Source organism: Dermacentor albipictus, chromosome 5 (genome assembly GCF_038994185.2).
Source record: "Dermacentor albipictus isolate Rhodes 1998 colony chromosome 5, USDA_Dalb.pri_finalv2, whole genome shotgun sequence".
Lineage (NCBI taxonomy): Eukaryota > Metazoa > Arthropoda > Arachnida > Ixodida > Ixodidae > Dermacentor > Dermacentor albipictus.
In genome coordinates this window covers 20872431-20883307 of record NC_091825.1, presented here as the reverse complement: position 1 = coordinate 20883307, position 10877 = coordinate 20872431, and the positions used below count along the sequence as shown (strand labels likewise).

The 10877-nt window shown below is 46.0% G+C and overlaps 1 protein-coding gene across 5 annotated transcripts in view; it reads left to right on the top strand.

Annotated features, from left to right (window-relative positions):
* Positions 1-1443: 1443 nt before the first annotated feature.
* The window catches only part of LOC135914784 (BTB/POZ domain-containing protein 6-like), a 108364-nt gene continuing 98930 nt past the window's right edge, over positions 1444-10877 (top strand). For 2 of the 5 annotated variants that reach the window (XM_070538312.1, XM_070538313.1), the window contains exons 1-2: positions 1444-1761; positions 6479-6537. The gene's annotated coding sequence lies outside the window, so the exon portion shown is untranslated. The remainder of the gene's footprint in view (positions 1762-6478; positions 6538-10877) is intronic. The other 3 variants (XM_070538314.1, XM_070538315.1, XM_070538311.1) reach the window with 3 other exon arrangements.

Sequence of the window (10877 nt, the reverse complement as noted above, 5' to 3'; positions counted from 1 at the left end):
CACATTCAACCTGAGTTAGAGAGATAGATGGTCGACTCCCGCACTCCTGTGCATGCATGTGGATATGTTAAGCCTCAGCTACTCTTTCTATATCATAACTGTCCCCATGTTTGTGAAATCTGGTGTACAACTGCAAGAACAATGATGGCTTGACAGGTGGTTAACCTTTCAGTGAGTTCTATAAGGAGGATGCATCAACTCTTCCAGCCAATGTACACATTACCACATGAAAGCAGCAGCTTATAAACAGCACAACACCATACAGCACAAATTATATATTCGCCACGTATTAAACTTACATCATTAAAGTACATTAGAATTGGTGCGCTAAGGCTGGTGCACAATATATGCATATACTTTAAACAATCATAAATAATGCAGGAGCTTGGAATATGATTGGCTATTCTCGGAACTGCTTTGATAATACAAAAGTCAAGGCTTTGTTTTTGGCATCACCCACTCCAATTCGTTTTCTTTCTTTTTCCAATTGAAGCATTGGCAAGGTTTGTGCCATGCGCTTCGACCGTGATTTTTTCTTGTTCGCGCACGGCCATGACCATAATACAAGAAAATCGGCCCAGTAACGCAGTGGTCCCTGCCTACTTTTTCATATACTTTACCGCAATACATTACGTATGCTTCACCGCATAACATGACTGTATTGCGGCAAAGCTGATTTTATGGAACTGACATTATGTAACGGACTTTTTGTTCTGCTGCTCGCATAAGCATAAGCTCGAAAAACCACAAAATAAAGACTTGGCTTGCTGCTGGTTGATTTCTAGCTAACATTTCGAGACGTCCACGTTGTTAACAAAAGCATCGGTGAAGTTTCTCGCGCTCGGACGCGCTTCAAAAGGCAGCGTGTGACCACCTATAATTAAGGCAGTCATAAGCGGCAACGAAATCCACACAAGGTACATCAACTTCCGCAAAGCTACTGGGCAACGCCATCAATAACTGGCACACGGGCCACCCAGGAGCTGGCAAACGCTGCGATGACATCCACACAAACCACGTCGGTTTTTCACAAAGCTATTGGGCAACACGATCAGTCACAGGCACAGGTGAAGTCCGCAAAACACTACATGAGCAGTACTACGGCCATACTCAATCACTTCGCCACAAGCTCTCACATATAACGACATCAAACAGCTACAATCACTTCTCCACAGCCACTGACCCAGGCGAAGACCGCACGGACAGAACGGAAGCACCGATTCTGGGCTCGATCGTCGCGTTCCACAAAGCTAGTAAAGCACACGAGCAGCCAGGAGCACGGCCGAAGTCCGCACGGGCAGAATGGAGCTCACGTCGCGTCCATCACTTTAGCGACACCCATTTAAAAATAATATACGGAGCCAAGCCAAATTATTATTTAGCGGCTATTTGGGTGAACCTAACGCTTTCGGGCCCCTAACCGTTCGTACGACCAGGGCACTATAACGGTTACCCCCCCTTTCCACTCCTACGACCGGGTCGCAGGAGTGGCGGCCGATATCGAAAGTGATGCTTTTGCGAGTGTGAGGTTCCGAAACCGAAAGTATTTTGTGCTTCTACTGTGTGACAGCCGCTGACCGTACGTAGTCGGAGAGAGCCAAAAGCAGAGCACCCACTGCTCACTAGCCGAAGCTGACTCGGGTGCGCGGCATTATTTGTTGCCGAGTTGCCCGGTATAATTTTTTAATTTGCGTGTTCCTCTGCATGTGCTGTCGTTAAACAGTATTCTCACGCACGGAGGTATAGGAACTTGAAAAACTGGTAAGTGTCAAACCTTTTGTGCTAAGCAGCGCTACATAGCCGCTTTTCTTACCATTTGTTTCATTCATGGGAAAATCGCCTGTTTCAGGAAGTCGTGTAGAAAACTGGCTCACTTAGAGGGGATTTTCCATTTCGCCACAGGGAGGGCGATCAACTAAATATTCTTGTGTGATAGCGGCTACGCAGTGCAACTACAAAACTTGCGACCCGTACAGAATCGGGGGCATAACTTGGAACTCGCACGTGATTACTGTGAATGCGTACACAAACGGTGCCCTCTTTATAGGTCAAGCGTGATTTTTGCTGGTCTGAATATATTCCGAAATCTGTTAACAAACGTAAACTTGCTTACATTACGCTACTCTAATCCGCCCGAAGCTCGAATACGCACCGGCTGGAATCCGGGTTGGCATACATCGTCAACTCTGTTGAAAGCTGTGTGGCCCTCTTCATCTTTTCCGACTATTCATCTCACACTAGCGTTTCGTCATTGAAAGCACATTCCGATTTACAAGTACTGTCGCTTCGCCCGCAAATCAACGTGTTTTTGACTGCTTCACAAACTTTATCATCAGATTTCTTCGTTGTTTCTTCACCGTCTGTTGTCTTTCCACGCTGGGATCACCATTTCAAAATCAAGAGCATACCATGCAACACATTACAATATGCACGCTCTTTTATACCTCGCACCCTCATTGAATGGAACAGCTTGCCTTCTGTTAAATCTGACTGCAAAATTTCACATGTTACACAAATCAGTTACCTTTTTACTAGTTCGTTTGTTTCATGTGAGTTGCTATTAAGTACTTGTATTAATACCGCAATATGTGAGCGCGCACGTTTTTTTTTTCTTACTCTTATTGTTAACTAGCTAATCTCTGTTACCAAATTGTTGTTCGGTGCTTTTTCGTATTTTTTCTTGCTACTAGGACCACTCTGTAATCACATTTCTGTTTGTACTGTCCCCACCCTTATGTAATTGCCTAAACTGAGAGCCTTTAAGGGTACTGTCAATAAATAAATATATGGAAAACCTAGTCCTGAGGTAGCAAGAGTAAAGGAGGCACATGGATCTTCATGTCACACTCTTGTTACAAATGTGCATCATTCGTTCTTAGACCTGTGAAAAATGCATCAGAAATGCTCCAGTGCAGCTGCATTGTAATTAGAATGATAAAAAATAAGATGTTGTATATCCATTCTGCTTGCTTTGCAACGTAGTTGGAGAGGTCCTGCACCTTATCATACAACTCACTAGTGCAGTATTCAGGTGTCTGCAGATGGCTATTCAATTCACATGGTGCATGGTTCAAGCAGAAGAATACTTCAGGAAATCATTGCAGATTGTGTTTATATTAAAATCACCGAAATTAGTTTATTTTCACAACAACGCTGCAGCTTTGCAGTGAACTGACTGCACTGTCAGCGGTGGCGGGCATGCAGAAAGCTCCCACACAAGGTCCGCAAGTGGCGGCTCAAGCTGTGAATGGTCTGCATTACGCTGACAAAGTGACGTTTTGCATGGGTTGCACACTGGCAGTTTTCCTTTTTCTGCATGGAAATATTGCACACTTTTTTTTTTCTCTCAGAAATGCCAGACTGGTGCTGAGCGGCCATGTTTTGTTTGCTTCAGTGAAGTCTACTACTTTTATCTTGAATGCTGCTTGAACTATCTGTGTGCTGCTTCTCATCGCTCACTAGACAAAAAAATAAAAGAAGTCGATTGTAAGAGTGTACACAAGAAGTCAGTCACAAGAAAAAAAAATTCACCGGAGATTGATACTCCCTAGTGCGAAATTTGAGTGTAGCTCTATACGTGTTTTCATTTCGCGATATATTAAGGCAAAGAATTTGAGAGAGACATCAAGCAGAGTCGACAATCATCGAAAATTTGATCTGCAGGTCAAGCGCCTCGACTTTTATACATGACTCGTCGAAAGTTCCAATGTAATCGCTGGTGCCGCATGGCTTCCAAAAATACTACACAACTCGCATCATTCATACAATCAGATTACAAAACAGTCGCAAACCATGACAATCGAAACAAGCGAGCAGACGATAGTACGAAACGAGCAGTCCGGCTGAGACCAGATACGAGCACGCATCGAGTGGTTGGGCGGGTCCTAATGACGCCAGTTTTTCGTGTTCGCACATCACTGAAGGGGCCACTCTCATTGGTCTTCGTCATTTGTGGCTCGCTCATCTCCCGCTCCGCGTTCGCTCTTTCATCTTTTGCTGTGCTCGTTCGCTCGGTTATGCTCCCGACGCTCACCACAGGAACGGGCACTTAAAGGGACACTAAAGGCAAATACTAACTCGATGTGGACTGTTTAAATACCATTCCAGAAACCTCGCAAAGCTTGTTTTATGCCAAGAAAAGACTTAGTTAAGGAAATTGCTTAACTAACTAAAATTGCTTAATTTCTCATAGTTTATTATTCCCTTAAGGGCCCCATGTGGGGTATTACATAAGGAGGAGGCAAAACAATAATACTGACACGTGTACTTATCTTCATCGGGCGACCACGTTTCGCCGCTTGACAACTGTAATCGCAGAGCGAGGGACGCGCCTGAATGTATCCGATGTTTCTGGAAAGTTATCGATGCTTCTACCCGGCTGTCTGTTGTCGCCGAACCTTGTGTTATCTGATTTCATCGCGTAACGCGAATGGTGTAGAACTTTGTGGAAGGCACACGGGTCCGAATGATTAATCTGGAACATTCGACGACTGCTCTATAAAAGCCGACGCGCTTGACCCGCTGATCAGATTTTCGACGATCGCCTACTGTGTTCGCCGCTATCGTTGTGCTTTAAGTGTAGCCTGTTTTGTGGGCACAGGTTCGCCCAATAAAAGCTAGTTTTGACTTTCACAGTACTGCTACTGTGTTCTCTCTTCACCGTCACTACCACGTGACATCTGGTGGAGGTGCGGGGTAGTGACGGTGAAGAGAGAACACAGTAGCAGTACAATACAAACATCGAAGGAATAGTCATGTACATAGCAAAAAAAAAAGGCAACAACTGAAAAGACACTAAAAAGAAGAGGTTTTTGCATTATTTGGTGCAAATACGGGTGGTTAGTAACTCTTGGAATTTCGAAGGGTTTCGCTCTACAACAATGGATTCCAGGAGCGAGTTTCATTGTTCTATTGCAAAGGGAAGGAAGGAGTTGTTGAAAGCGTTTGTAGAACCATGAGGGCAGGGCGTTGGATACATAAAGAATTGAATAGACGATGTGATCAGCGAATGGGTGGAAATAAAAGTGAGGAACGGAGGTCAGGAAAGTTATAGTACAATTTATGGAATAGGCAGAGTATAACTTCAATTTAGTAATGCTGATAGTGTTGTCATAATTCGATAAGATAAAGTGGGAGGCACGATTTTGAGTAGCTTCTAAAGTGTCAATCAAGTACTTTTGATGCGGATTCCAAATTGTAGACGCATATTGTAATTTGGTACGGATGAAAATTTCATATGCCAGTTTACGAATCGACGGAGGAGACAAGGATAGGGATCTTTTAATATAGTCAAGGGACCTTGAGGCATCGGCTGTTATTTGTTGAATGTGGTTCGACCAATTAAGTTTGTTAGTGATGATAACGCCGACGTAGCGGTAACTGTCGACCTCAGATAAATTCACAGAGCGCAAAGAGTATAGAAATTTGGATGTAGAGCGTTTACATGATACATGCATTAACTTGCATTTGGAGACATTTAGTTCCATCATCCAGCGTCGTAATTCGCAATTCTATCGCAATTCAAATCTCCCGCCACCCAATTGGGGAGTGGTGACGTTGAATATCTCATTACCGCCCTTTGTGGCCGTTGGTGAGTAAAACGGTGCTCTACAGATGGCGGTAAGGGGCTTTGCACAAAACACAAAGAGCCAGTCATGGAACAACTGAGCCAAGACAGAACGTTCGATTCACCACTGCAGCTGCTCTTGGTCAAGTGGTGTGGACCGTTTGGGCATCCCACGACATCACATGGAATTGGAATTCGCTGCTACTTGAAGTTAGTGAGAGTTTCACGAGGGAGCAAAACAAGTGCAGCGCTACACAGTAATGAAGTTTATGAAATGTGAAAGTGCGGGCGATGCAGACTCTAGCGAAAACGAAACCTTTCAGCCACCCGCATCATTGTCAAAGGTAATATCAAGTAGTTCTTTTTTTCTAAAAATGATAAAGAACTGGACAAGTAGCATTTTCTTTGATGCTGTAATTCAATACAGTTACGTTTTTATAGCGAGTAGTTGAGTACTAGCGACAGAATTTAAATGAAGACGGGCTTCTTCATTGGGCAAGTACTTGAATGTCCTGGGGGTGTCTCCACTTTTGTCCTGCATTTACCTCAATTTCTCGATTACTAAGACTGTTTGCAATAATATTGATGCCTTACGAGCTTCTCGAGAACAAATCTAGCTTAACTTAATATTTTCCTGTAGTGTCCCTTTTAGAGCTGCACTGTGGTGTACTGGAATAGAGAAGTGTGTCGTTCGTATAGCAAACAATGGGAGAACTGGGGATGCTTCGCCAATGATGCCTCCAGATGGGTGCTGCGGTTGACCTGCGTTTCTAGCATGCGAAATTTAAATATGTTCTGCAGAACTTTCCCCATTTATAAACTAAAATGCTCTGAAAACCCAATTGAAGTTAATATAATTTGCAAAATGTAATTCATACGAACTGTTAGGATACATCAATAACGCCGTCTAAGCTTGCAGGTTTCTAACCACCGATCATGCAGTGTTCCTGATTATCTGCTTGTTCCATTCGGTAAGCATGAATTTTTTTTCCAATCAAATTATTTTGAGACACACATGGATGAGAAGGGCCAGATCGAGCACCTGTACTGTGCCTTGTGGGTTGCACGGTATTCACTTCATGTTACATCAGCCCAAGAAGTGGCTGCCTGGTTTCACTGAAGAAAAAAATAATAATATTGCTCTGTGATGAATACAGCCACCATCTTTTGACCATTTTGCTCTGCCTAAGGGTGCCGTAGGGCAACAATGGAGCCAATGTTCTCAATGTGCCTGATCTGAAGCAGCCCAGAGTTTTAATCATTGTGCAAGAAATTTGATGCACAAAAAAAAAAGAAATAGGACTTTTATAAACCCAGTGCTTGCCGTGTGCCTAAACAGTGTGCGAAGAATGTGGATGGAAAAACCGCAGCAAGCAATCGGCGAGCTCCACACGGACATGCATGACCTCTGCGACAACCACAACTTCTGATCCCGGAGGCCTTGTGTTGCACCATTCTTTTTCTGCTTGCCAGTAATGACTTCAGGCTACAGCAACAGATGGCGCTGCAGTAGACAAGAGTGCTCTAGCACCCTAGGTAGTCATTGCAGGTAGTCAAGTTTTCGGCCCCGGATGACACAGTGCCCTATCCCAGTGTACCATAGCTGCGCTCTAAAAAAATGCCAGCTGTCACATTTGGATAGGGATATGGCTTTGACTATGCATTTGCCAACAGTGGTCAACATGCACATTGTGCTAAAAACCGCTACATACATAAGTTGTACTCGCATCGCACTGCTGACCTCTGGAATACGTAGAGGAAAGAAAGAAAATAGGAGAGGCCCTATCGTCACGTTTTTGAAGACGGAAAAGCAGCCATGTTGGTGTGTGCTCCAATCAGCTCACTGGAGCAGATAGGTGCGAGCATTGAAATTGCATTGCTACGAACTGCCGAAAGTGTGCTGCCAATGCATGTCAGGACAAAGCCTATGAAACTTCTGTACCAGTTTCAGTGGAGCAGACGCATTCCTGTGCTTTTCCGTGGCACGTTGAAGAAGACGACGAAGACCCATGCCATGACTAATTGAGTGTCTATGTTGCTGGCTGACACCCACACTCATAGACCCTAAACACAACTTTCAAGCTTATACACCACGCTTCAAAGTCAGCTTGCCTCGCAAACCGAATGTGCTGTGAGAAAAACACGGGCTGAAAAACGTTATCTTGTTTTTCAGAGGCTGAGAGCAGCAGTGAGAGTTTCAGGAGCATTGTTGCTATGGCAATGTTGATGTCTGGAGAAACCATTCCCGGTGCTCCTTTGGGAAAAACAAGACGGGACTTCCACCACACTTGCTCCAACACGTCCGTGCTGGCCAGAGCCTTTCCTACGCTTTCCTTCCTCCATGTCTGGGATACGACACCGCCATTACCGAGCACATTACAGTAGACAACACTGTTGGCGTTCTCATAAGATTGAAATCTGCTACTGTTGTATTCCCTGTCGATGTCATGACGGTGGAGATTTGTGCAATAATTGGCTGCCAAACAAAGTGTCAAAGGCATGTCAAATAAAAAGGGACCAAGTGCTGGAATGTATGGTTTGCTTAAGGTCATAACAAACCAGAGGACTGACCGACGGTGGTGTCCTAAAAGTGGAGAGGTTCACAGGGATCAACAGAAAGGACATGAAAACACTGAACAATGTTCATGCATGTAGCCATCATTTTATAACAGGCATGTTATGTTTGCAATGACCCATCTCTGCACTCACTGTGCCACTGCAGAGTTGATAAGCACACGCTATGTTGCTAGAGTATTTATGTGCAAAGCTGAAGTGCCAGTTTGATTGTAACAAAAGCACCCTTCCTTTTCAAGGAAACCCACCAAGCTCTTCGATGAAGCAAACCCCAGCTGGGCGCCAAACAAGTTCAGCCATGAGCACAGGGAACAATCTGTGGTGGCAGAATCTGTGTGCATGGTTTTGGTGCCGTAAATTGGGTGCAGGGAATGATATGATTGTTGGGTGCACCTGACTGATGCCAAAGGCATTCACCCCACCAGTGATAAGGTGTGGGCCATAACAGAGGCATGTGCTCCAACCAGCAAGCAGGAGCTGCAGTCCTTTCTTGGGCTCCTAATGGTCTATGACCGGTTCCTGGAACACCGAGCAATGGTGGCCAACGACCTTTACAACCTGCTGAAAAACATTCCCTGGAATTGGTTGCCACGCCATGAGAAAGCATTTAAAGCCTTGAAGGAGCTGCTCCATGACAGTGCAGTGCTCAGGCACAACTATGAGACATTGCCCTTACTCTTGGCATGTGATGCGTCGCCCTTCAGCGTGGGTGCAGTTCTCTCACAAAGAGACGACCAAGGCAGAGAAGCAGTGAACGCCTTCACTTCCCGCATGCCATCACCTTCGGAGTGCAATATTCTAAGCTCGATCGGGAAGTACTGGCCATCGTCTATGGTGCCACCCATTTTCATCAGTGTATCGCAGGCAGACACGTGACCATTCTAATTGATCACAGGCCGCTTTTGGGCATCCTGGGGGCCGCCGAAGCAGATTCTGCAGACGCTGTTGCCCCGTATGGCCCCATGGTACATTAACATGTCGGCCTGTGACTATGACATTGTGTACCGCCCCGAAAGCAAGCACCAAAATGCCAACACGCTGAGCCGCCTACCCCTCAGCGAAACCATTGAGGACCTGCCTCTGCTAACAGCCGGCGCAGTCGCAACAGCCGCACAAGATGACCCGACATTGTGCAGGCTGTACAAAGCTCTACAGGAAGTCAGCGTTCAAAAACTAAAAAAAGACAACTTCAGCACTTTTCGCCAAAAATCTACGAAGTTGAGCTGCCGTCGTGGCTGCATCACGCTAGGATCACGAGTTGTCATTCCAGGCCCACTTCGCCCACAAGCCACGGCTCTCATCCATGTTCGACACAGAGGTGTGGTCCAATGAAGTGCACCCGCAGCTGCATGTGGTAGCCAGGAATAGACGAGGATATTGAGAGACTTGTGGCAGAGTGCACAGCTTGCCAGACCAATCAACGTGCTCTGCCATGAGCTCCAGTTCCTGATTCGAACAGACCGAACACACCTTGGCACACCCTGCACCTCGTTTTCACAGGCCCAATTGACAGGTCCACATTTCTGGTGGTTGTGGACGCCTACAGTAAATGGGTTAAGTCCACCACATGAACAGTACGACAGCTGTCGTCGAAGCCCTGCGTTCATTGTATCAGACAACAGAACCACATTCGTGTCGGCAGAAATCGAGAAATTCTACCGTGACAACAGCATCACAATGGTAACATCTGCTCTGTACCACCCAGCCACAAATGGACAGGCTGAACGCTGCATTGGAGAGCTAAAACGCACTCTCGCAGGACACCCTACAGGGCCAGTACAGCGGCGCATTGCATGCTTTTTGTCCAAGCAGCATGCAACCGTGCAGAATACGAAAGGCCAGACCCCCGCACAGCTCATGTTCTCCCCCGAGCTTTGAACACACATCTCAACTGTTCTGCCGGAACCGCCTTCAAAAGCCGCACGAGGAATCCAAGATGCTCCGCGCTGCAGGAAACTCGAGAAAGGACAGCAAGTGCTTGCCCGCCAGTTTCAACGAAAGCCCGCGCGGGCCCCGCCATCGTGATGAAACACATGGGCCAGAGGTCATAGCTGGTCAACTTAAACGGCACGGTTAGCCGCCGACACCTCAATTAGCTACATCGCTTACTTATTTTATTTCAGAATACTGCAGGCCATTGTTTGGCCCAAGCAGGAAGAGCACATTCCCCGCCGTCTGACGCTGCCAAAGACAGCTGCCCTCAGGCTTCTTTCAACATGACGTGGCTATTATCGAAGGAACATGGAGCTTCTGAACCAACACTTCTGACATAGCCAGTGGGTCTGGCGGAGAAAAGCAGCCATAAATGCAAGCAGATAACACGGCGCCTGCCTCGCCAGAGTCGACACGACAACAACACCCTCCAGACCGCTACTCCCGGAGAGACACAAAAAGCAGAAGCAGACAGAGAGCAACCGGAGATTACTTCAGACCACGCTGCACTCAAGTCCCTCTGAAATAACTTCATTCCATGTTCTGAACGCCTTTTATTACGGCTACCACGGACATAACATTAAGTTAGGCTAAAGTGATAGATTAGCCTCTTAGAACACCTAAGGCGTCAATATTATCACAAACAGAGCTTTAGTAATTGAGAAATTGAGGTAAAGTCAGGGCATGATTAGAGACTCTCCCGAGACATTCAAGTACTAGCCCGGGGCCGTATTCTGTAGCGAATCGCTTTGGAACCGGTTCGGTCTGGCTGTTGCCATTGGTCAGCGCTTCATTGTCGTCATCC